This window comes from Manis pentadactyla, chromosome 15 (assembly GCF_030020395.1).
Source record: "Manis pentadactyla isolate mManPen7 chromosome 15, mManPen7.hap1, whole genome shotgun sequence".
NCBI lineage: Eukaryota > Metazoa > Chordata > Mammalia > Pholidota > Manidae > Manis > Manis pentadactyla.
The window spans coordinates 24,566,755-24,577,610 of NC_080033.1; positions in this window are offsets into that span (position 1 = coordinate 24,566,755).

The following is a 10,856-nucleotide window of genomic DNA, read 5'->3' on the forward strand; positions in this document are numbered from 1 at the left end:
GTTAAAGATGAGAGCAGTCAGGGCCACTGAGTTCATCACAACGTTTAGAATACTAGAGAAGGAAAAGCACAGGAGAAGAGGGAAGGCAGGAAAGAGAGACATGAAACCAAATCAACAGGGAGAAAGATCATCACATGCCATGGGCACAGGAATTGAGTTTCTCTGTATTCTCTGTTTCTTCCCTCAAAAATCTTTCTCCAGATGCTCCCAGTGTTCTCTGTTCCATGTCCACGTGCTCAGGAGAAGGTGTTCAGAGCACATGTAGGGGGCATCCTCCCCTGGCCTGTGGACAGGTTCTCAGTTCGGTTACCTATCAGTTGGATATCCCAAGCTCCAGTGGGAATGGTCAAGCCACTGCCTATTCTCTTGCCTATTCATGCATTCAGCAGGAACCTGTCCTCCTGGAGCTTACCTTCTGACGAGGAAACATATCACAGGAGCCTGAAATCAAATACATCACAATAGGGATATAGAATTAATCAATCTTACACGTTGGAACATACTTAACTTATGATAGAAAAGCTGTGTGACTGTAACAGGATCATAATAAGGGGAATCATGTCTAACCTGGAGGGGTCATAAAATTAGCACAAAACAAACATGTAAGAAAAGAGGATAAGGCAAGGAGAATGCAGCAAGAGAAGCACCTCTGTAAGGCCCTGGACGGGAGGGCATGGAATGTCTGGAGAGTCAGGCTGGAGGCCGGAGGGCACCGGGTGAGGTGGAGTGGTAAGGCAGGAAGCAGTTGGCACATTCCTGCTTTCTTGAATAGTGAGTCTTTATCCTAAGGGCAAAGGAAGACTTCAGAAAATTTTACACAGTGTTCTGAAGTGATCTGGGGGAAAACTGGCAGGTAAAAATCAGCAGCACTCGGTGATAGTTTGAATATGGTAATAAGTAGGGAAAGGTGACTGAGAGGAAGTTTTCTAGAATGGCTATTGGGTTTCTGTCTTTGCAATTGGTCAGGCTGTGCCAGGAGAGCCTTCCTCAGTATCCAACAGTGTGACCATGGTTGGCCCCTGACCTAATCCGGGCCTGCTAAGTGGTCACTAGGGCTTTCCAGGATGCTTTGCTGCTCTTTGCCAAGGCAAAGGGTGAAAGAAAAAGTTTTCATGGCCCTAATACCTGTAGTGCTCATAGCAGAACTTAAGAAAATGTTTTGTCGGTTTACAGAACTTCTTAGGATGTGTAGCAGAGTAACATCTATGATTGTTTATACACCTCATGGTATGGGTATGGGAGGGTGGGTAAGCATACTGTCATCATTGTTTTAAGATAAATCAACCATGCAAGGTCCATCCCAGGTGCTTATCACCAGCATATAAAGTGGCACAGAGCCCAACGCGCAGCAGATGGTCAATACATGCTTGTTAGGTTAAGGAAGAAGTGGCCTGCCCAAGATCACAGACCACAGAAGGTGCACTGCTGATACCCTCCAGCTCTTCCAGTGACCTCACACATCACTGTCCCCATGGCATCAGACTCTGCCCATTTAGGGAGGGAGCTACGGAGAAAGGGCATGCCAGACACAACTGCAGTTAGTCACAAGAGGTGTGGTTGGCCCATTTGGGCAGTAGCATTTCCAGAGATTTACAAGTACTCATCAAGTGCAGGCTGAGAGGTAAGGACATTCTTGGTGACAGGGTCCAGGGTCCAGGTACCATGGAGGGTAAAGGAGTCATCCAATTCCAGAAGCAGGGAGCAGCTTTCCACTGATGGCAGGAGTAGGGAGGGCCCCAATATCCTATCCCTGCTGAGAGCTCCATGGTACCCCACTTTGTACATCAATCACTCTGGACCTGCCTAATTCGCTATTAAAGATTAAGTCCTAGACATGTGACTAGACAACAGGGTATGTTCATACTTAAGGTTCTTGATATATATTGTCAAAATGTTTTTCAGAAGGGTCTTACTGATTCACGTGATGATCAGCACATACATGAGAATACAATTTCTCCACACATTCACCACCTAGAATCTTATATGCTTTTTAAAAAAAATAATTCTGCCATTTTTATAAATTAAAGTTGGTATTGCATTTTTTCTATAATTATTTCTAAGCATGATCATTTTTATATTTTTATTACCCTTTTGCTTTGAGATTCTATAAATTCTTAAGTTATTTGCAACCCCTTTCCCTCCCCCACCCTGCTGGGATAAGCATGTACTTTAAAATACTGTTAGTCTGTAATCTATTTATAAGAGTAATACATGCCTTTTATAAAATATAAGAAAATACAGAAAAGTATACAAAATAAAGATTGCTAATCTTCCCACAACCCAGAAGAATTACTAATTGATTTTGTTTCCTGGTAAGTAACCAGCTTGTTTTTTTTTTAAAGCAATTGATTTTTAAGCAATTTTTAAAATATGAAGGAAATTAATTCCTTATCTGGAGTGCTTTTAAGAATCCTTGACTATATTTTTCATGATGTGATATGTTTTTACATAAAATGCCAGTAATGTTTGTAAACATTACTGACATTTTCCTATTTTCATATCTCACATTAATTTTAGGTTTTGAAAGTGCTCCCTTCAGTTAATTGCTGTTTTAACTTCAAATAATTTTTGAAATTTAACTAGTTAATTTAGAATTGGTTTTGTTATAAATGGAATGTATGGATATGACCTGAATGTTTTTCCTAATTAGTAATTCCCAAAGTCACTTATTAAATAATCCATCTTTTCCTTTTGGTGACTTCCTTGTTTTATCATAAATTAAATGCTTGCATACACTAGGGAATGTTTCTGGGCTCTCAGTTCTCACCCATTGATCTGTTCCTTCTTTATTCTTTTTGTCAATACCACATTGTTTTAAGTACTATGGCTTTATAATGCATTTTAAATATCTGTTACTGCAAGTCCCTCCTCTTGTCTTCCCTAAAAATAATAAAAATAAAAATAACAAATATTTTGCCATTTTTATTCTTTAAATGAATCATATCATTTTGCTAGTCTATATATTTATATTTATATCTAATCTTCATATACACATTGACACTTGATTGAGGCCTTGTTTATTAGGGAAGAGTAGACAACTGAGAAAAAAAGATTTAAGAACTAGAAAAAAGAACACTCGTGTGTGTGTGTGTGTGTGTGTGTGTGTGTTGTCTGTGTGTTGTATAACAGGCTCTGCCCTGGGCTGTGCTCTAGGCAGTTAAGGACAAATGAGACAGGATCCCGACCCTATTGTAGCCCACAGACCAGCTGGGGGGTCTGCCATATAAAAAGTAGCATCATTCCATGGCATTGAATGACTGGAGTGATAAGATATATATAGAAAACCTCTCATACTTCCAACATCACCCAGGGCAAGCTTGCTGGTGGATGGGAAGAGGCAGGGAAACAGGTGACTATTCATTCAGGTAGCAAGCACCTGTTGCATTCCGGGCATGACTTCTGCCTCATGGAGCTCCCATTCTAGAAAGGGACATAAGTTAGTAAGCAGGTTCATTAACAACCCAGATGGAGGCTCTGGATGGTTACATGCAGGGCGCAAAGCAGCCTGGGAAAAGTGCTCATCATCTGAGAAGAAGGGCAGGCTTTCCCTTGGGGTAGATGGTTCTTTTGAACTGAGGTGTGAATGGAGGTAGGAGGTGCTCAAAAAAGAAGTTAGTGGAAAAGGAATGCTCAGGCAGGGAGCAATATTTATGAGCCCGCAGAGGTGAAAGAGTCTCTTAGACTTGAAGGTGTTAGGGGCAAAGGGTGGCAGCATTGTCTACAAAGTGGACAACTGAACAGGCATCACAAATCCTTACAAGGGGAACTTACATTCCTTCTTGAGATGTTTTGGATTTTTTATATAGGTAAACTCCCTTCCTGACTAATTTTCCAAGGCCTGAGCTCCTCGGGAAGAGGAGAGGTGCAGATGTTTTGAAGCAGAGTAAATCAAGGGGGACAAAGGCGTGATGGAGACTCAGATGGCGGTGGTGGTTTGGAGTTCTGGGTCATCGAAGCAGAATCATAGGGTCTCATCCCTCAGAACAGGATGTCTGCCCGGCATGCCCAGGCTGACCCTGCATCCCAGGGCTCTGAGTCTTGGGAAAGACCCTGGGCCCATGATGGGTCAGGATTTGAAGATGTCCTTCTTCATGGATTGGAGAGCTTGGGTGAGCATCTGATGGGCTGAGACCAGGATCAGCTGAGGACAGGAGCCTCCTCTTTTGGAACTGTTGGGGGACTCTTTGGAATTTTAGTGTGTCTAAAGGGGTACAAGAGACAAATAGTTGGGATAAAGTGTTCTGACAGCTCTGCAGGATAGAAACTCAAGTCAGATGTGTTTGGATTTAATGAAAGTAATACTACATTTCTTGTACATCTGAATTTATGGAGAAAGATTCACATATAATATTTAAGTCTCTCATTACACAAAATAGAGGATATATGAACAATAGAAGGAAAAAAATACCTACATACCTTGTCCCAACCCCAACCATTGTTAAAATTTTGATAAACTTCTAGTTTCTCTATTAGGACTCTGGTTTTAACTTGGTGTGTGTGTGTGTGTGTTACCTAGTTCTAATCATACTATAAATATAATTTTGTACTTTGTCTTTTTACCTAATATTATAACATAGGCATTTTTTCTCTGTTATTATAAAGCATTTGTAGAATAAATCATATAGGAGAAAGGTGTATAGATTTAACCACACAATATTTAAAACATGCAAGTATCAAAAATTACATCTAAAAGGTATACAATTATCTGTAGATGAAATTTGCATCAAATTAGGCAAGTAATTAATGTTTTAATTATGCAAAGTATACATGTGAATGGATTTTAAAAAGATGAAGAGGAAAAAATTATAAAAACAACACATGAAAAGTCATAATAAAGAAGGAAATACATTTGGTCAACATGGAAAATAATTTATTCTTATTAGATTGCAAAGGAATACAAATTAAGGTCTTGACGTACCATTTATCTTTTATCATATTAAAAAAGATTTGAAAATATTTCACATCCATTGCTTGGCAGTGTAGGGGTAAGGTGACTTATGCTTCCTTATACATGGGTTATAAACTAGTGCAAAGTTTTGAGGAAACTGATATTATGTACCAAAAGCCTTTAATTTTTCATGTAGTCAGTAATCCCAGATCTGCTGTTTTTACCATGGAATGAATGTTATTAGAGGTAACCATAAAGATTTATGCACAAGGATATTCATCACAGCATTATTTATAATGGTGAAAAATTAGAAATAACCTAATGTCCATCCAACAAAAATTGGTTAAGCAGACTATTATGCAGTCATTACAACTTAGAAAACTGCATAACAACATTGAAAAATGACTTCCCCATTTTCACAAAGGGTCACACCACTCTTACGAAAATGCAGGAGATTTGGAAGTTTATTCTCTTTTCCACAAACAGGATGAAATGTATCTAGTACTTCTGAGAGCTCTAGGTTTGCAAACATTGAGTGTAGACACCCCAAAAAATTCATTCACTCAAAGCATAAGTACTGTACTGAGTCCACAGAACAAGCAGACGGCGGGGCAAACAATTTTACTCTTGCCTCTTTCCTTCTGTCCCTTTAGTCCTGCTTGTCAGGCTGTTCTTTCCCAGCCCCTGAATCCAGACCTAAGAAATCACTCCTGCAAATAGAGAAAAAATCTTACTAGGGCCTTAACTCACAAAACAGACTCATTTCAGGAATTTAAGAAGCCGTTCCCCAGTTTGCAAATAATCAGTTTGCAACTTTTTCCACAAGTCTGACCTCTCCCATTCACCAGTCCCCGCCTGTCATCTGACCTCTGGCAGCTGGGCTCTAAGGGAAGCCTGCCTTCATATTCACCCCGCTTCTCCCTTTCAAGTCCGTGTTTCTTGGTCCCACACGGATGGAGGAGGGGAGGGGAGGACCGAGTGCTCAGCGAGCTCTTACTTGGCTGGCAGAGAGTTCAAGCTGTTACTGGCCCTCGAGGACTGCTTTTGTGGGTTCTCTGAAGAACTTTTCCATGAAATGAGTGATGCCTTCCCTCCTGGCTGGCTCGCCCTGCCTCGGCCCCTGAGTTTCTGGTGGTCCGGCCCCAGGAAGGAGCCCACATCTCTGCCCCCTAAGTTTCCCAGGTGAGGGCAGACACCAGCACCTGTGTCCTGGCTGTGGGGCACACAGCAAGCTCCCCAAGTGACTCTGTTGAGGGATTTCTCCCCCATCTCCAGGTGAGGTTGGAGGAAGCGGTGTGGCAGTCATCATCGAGCTTTTCCAGAGGAAATCTACCTTACAGATTCCTTCCCCATCTGTCTTCTTAACCCTTTATATATCCTCAATGTGCCTGAGGGCTTCAAGAGTCATACAACCAATTATCAAACACTTCACTTGAGCTTTTTGCAAGATGGCAAATGCAGCACCTCCTGTCCTTTTGCTTTACCCACTTCTGAGAAAGACCCACTTTAACACCCTGAAGTAACCTTTCTGAACCTTCTTTCCCTCACGCATCTGCAGCTTTAGTCACATCAGACTTGCAGTTACTTTACATGCTCTTTTTGTCCACCCGCGCTGCTCCCTCCAGACACCTGTCAATCCCGTGCCCAAGCCTCCCCCTCCCAGCAGCAAGCACCTATCTGCTGTACTTTCTCACTACATTCCTCAACTGTGGAACATGCTCTGCCTGGTGAAAGAGTTAAGGTTTTCCGCCACATTTTAATTGTCTCTACAAACCCAGGAAGCACATTACTCAGAGCGTGGTATGCAGTAGGCGCTCAAGGAATACTTGCTAAACCATACCCTTTATACATGGCATTGACCTCAGTTGTGGTATTTATAGGACTGGGATGTTTAAGGTCAAAGACACAAGAGGAAACGTGACCCCAGATGGTGTGTAGCGTCATGTGGGTTTGGGGAAGGCTCACATCTGTGAACAGATAAGAAAGGGAAGTCAATGACCTGTGCCAGCCTGAAAACTCAAAGGGCCAAAGACCCACCAGAGCAGAACTTACTTACAGGGTTAATCATAAGGCCCACGTTATGGGATATTAACCAGATAAAGGAAGTGTGGTGGTCAGAAAGGGTGATGTTAATGCCTCAGAGAAAGTAGATAGTGCACTTCAAGATTAAGGTCCCCTGACCACTGAGTCTATTCAGGGCCTTCCTGTGTTGTACTTCTATTCTCTTATTCATCTTGACGGCCCACCTTGGTGTAGTTGAAAGGCAGGAGCTGGTTACATAAAATTAGGCAGGCTCTGAGAAACCCCCTTGGGCCCTTCAGACACTGGCTGTGACTTTGAGCTGGGATATAAAATTAAATAACTAGCCTCACTAATTACTTGATGAGAACTAGAAAAATGTTAGTGTTTGCCTTTTCTAACTCCCAGCTTTGGTGTGGGGTTGGAACTGTGCATTGATGGATATGAGGTGGACTTGTATAGGGAGGACAGGCAGCACAGCTCTACCAGCCGCAGTAAACAGGTAACACCAGCCAGCAAAGAGGTGTGTGTGTGTGCAGCCTCCAGCTCCCCATGGGAACAAGCATGGGAGGCCCTGGAATTTCTCTACAGGATGCACTTAGGATGATAATCTCTCTGGAAGTGGGGATGGGGCATTTCTCTGGAAGCTGTGCTTACATATTAAGTACATGCTTTTTCATTCAGGGAGGCTTGTGGATGGTGTCAGGAAGAAGGCTGGTAAAGGTGAAGACTCAAGCTTCCAAGCCCATTTTGGTATGACTGTAGAAAACCCGTTCTGCAGAAAAGTATGGCGAGGATTTAGAAACTACGCAGTCAGTCAGTGTGGACACCTAGAGCTGAGACTCTTCTGAGACTCTTAACAAATACAAAAGCCTCCCTCTCCCCCCTTAGCTTTAAGGCTAGGGGACATGCTGGTGGCAGTGAGACAGATGTTTAGGACACCATCCTTACCCACAAAACAGTGTCCCTAACTGCAACATGCAGTCGTAGGCTCTCTTGACATGGAAGGTAACTCCAGAGTCTGAGACCTGGGGTGGTGATCTCTGACCCTGCCTCTGGACGTCAGGGCATCCCCATGTCAGAAGGCGTCTGTGCAGAGGGTCTAAAACAAGGTCCTCACGGCCACGCTGAGATGGTCACGAAGGGTCCACATGCATATGCTCCCTTTGCAAAGAGAATGTGCCTCCGCACAGGGCTTTCACCAGCTTCTCAATAGGTCTGTGACCCCCCCTTAGTGAAGACCCCCTGCTCCCTGAGGTCTTCCCAGGTTATTTAACCAATCAACTAATCTCTGCCAGTGGCCAAGCCTTCTTCCATGTGCAGGTGGTCCCTGCCTCAATTACACCTCATTTACATCTACTTAGGCTTCCATGGGTGCAGAGAATGTCTCATTAATGTCTTTATGAGATGTCTCTCAGAGACTGGAAGATGGCGTATTTTCAGTGCTTTAATCCCCACGTGGCCTCCGATTTCTCCCATGTCAGTATCTCTCCTCTAGGCATTAAGACTCCCTACCCTCTTCCCCACAGTGCAGGTTTGCTTCTGTAAGCCTCAGTTAAGTTGTATGGGTTCTTTTTTCCCCCATCCTAGAGGTTCTGAACAATTCTTATTAAATTTATTTCTGGACATTTTATGTTTGGGAATGTTATAATAAATGGGCATAATTTTCAATTACATTTATCAACTGGTTATTTCTGATAAAATAGTGATTATTTTTATATTTTATCATGTAATATTTAATTTTACTTAGCTCTCAATTTCAATAGCTTTTTAGTTAATTCTGTTGGTCTTCTAGATTGGGAGTCATAAGCAAAAATATATTTTTGAAATCTAATTTCTTCTTTTCTGAAATGCATTCTCTTTTTTTATTTCTATGTGCCTTTGTGTGTGTGTGTGAGAGAGAGAGAAGAAAGGAAACTTCTTTTTGCATTCTCTAGAATAACTAAAAATCACAATGAAATTATCTTTCCCTTAAAAGATTGATAAACCTCTCCTGCAAAGTCTCTCATCCCAACATTTTAAAGAGCTAGTTCTTTGACAACATTTTCCCATTTTTTTAAAAAGTCTTTGGTTTATATATATTTTCTAGATTTTCTTAAGCTAGTTTAAATGTATTTTCCCTGAACATTATGAATTTTATGCAGTTTCCGTATTTAGCAGAGTTGTTCATAGAAATCTCTTAAAAGTCTATAAATCCCCTTCATATTTATGATTATGTCTTTATTCTCAATCCTATTTTGGTCTCATTTTTCCTTGATTAGATTTCTTGGTTTTGAATATTTTATTCGCCATTTCAGAGAACCCAATCTCATTTATTTAGTAATTCTGCTGACTGCATATTTATGCTTGTTATTTCTGTTAATTCCCTCCTCCTACTTTCTGTATGATTTTTGCTGACTTGTTGAGTTTAAAAGTCAGAGTATTTGTTTTTATTTTTGTCTTGCTAAATAGGAAAAATATCTAAGATTATTACTGTAATAATAAGTACAGCTTTGGCTGCAGCACCCATAAGTGTCCCTAGTGTTGCCAGCTCATTATTTTTCAAATAGTATATATTTGTAGTTGTGGTTTATCTTTTATTGTATTACATAGAAATGTGTTACTAAATGTCAAGTAGTTTCTCATTTAAAGTTACATCATTTATGTATAGTCTGTTTGCATTGCAATCAGAGAATGTAGCTATTACAACCTGTTTAAAAATTTATTCAGATATTTTAGAGGTCTAACAGGTAATTATTATAGTAAATATTCCAAGGGCACTAGGAAAAAAGAAAAAGACAAGCATTACCTCTGCAGATTCTGATATATTATTGAATCAACTTTATCAAGAGACTTCTCTGACTTTGATATGTTAAGTGAGCAAAGAATAAAATATAATACCAAACCAGAAAAATACAGCTATAATCTACCACTAATATTGTGGGGTGTTTATATATTTTTAATTGGAATATAGTTGATATACAATATTTGTTTCAAGTATACAACATAGTGATTCAACAGTTATATACATTAATAGTTTTCTACAGTTTCTAGAAACTTTTCAGTATATATTTAGATTCAGTGTTATTCACAAAAGCAACAATAATGATAATATCTAACACATATGAGGTGCTTATGACTTGCTAAAAACTGTGCTGAACACATTGAATGCCTGAATTTTTCCATTTTCACAGTGAGGATTGTCTGCAGTTAACAGATGAGGAAACTGACGCTTGCCAAGTAGTTAGATTTGGATTCAGCTACCAGGGACAGGAGAAAAATAACAGAGATAAAGCAAGATAACTTCAGTTCATCCCCCTGTTGGTCCAGAGCTGGTGTTACGGGGGCTGCAAGCACCCACACGTTTGTGGATTCCTCCTGTGTCCCACTACAGAGCCTGCGGATCTGACTTAGGGCTGGGTGAGTTGAGATTCAGGGCAGCTGTCCTGCCTCCCGTACTGTCCAACAAAGAAACAGATGGAGGGCCTCTGACCCTTAAGGTCATCAAAGCTTCCCCAAGCATACTTGCTCCCGAACCCATAACCCCATGAAGTTAGGAGGCTCTCATTCCCAGACCAGGCTTTTGTTGAGGCTAAGAGCTCAGTACTCAGGGCCCAGCCGTCACAGGTGCACCACTAGCCATCCTCCCGAGGCATTGTCATGCCCTCCAGGTGTTGCCATCAACTGCTTTTGCCATCAAGGAGCTTTCAATATCTATTTTATGATCTAAAAACTTCTTGGGAAGGCAGAGGCACATCCTCTTCTTCTTGTCTCTTCTCTGGTGCCCATCACTAAGGCTCAGCATCATGATGCTCATTAGCTGGCCCCGAAGAGCCTGGAGAAGGTGTGTATTGTAGACAGCTTCCCTTTGGACTGGCCTGGCTACCTCCCTGAAGCTGGGGAAGAAAAAAGTCCATTTCATGGGATGGTGGAGGGAAGAATAGAGGAGAAAGAAATATATACAGATAAA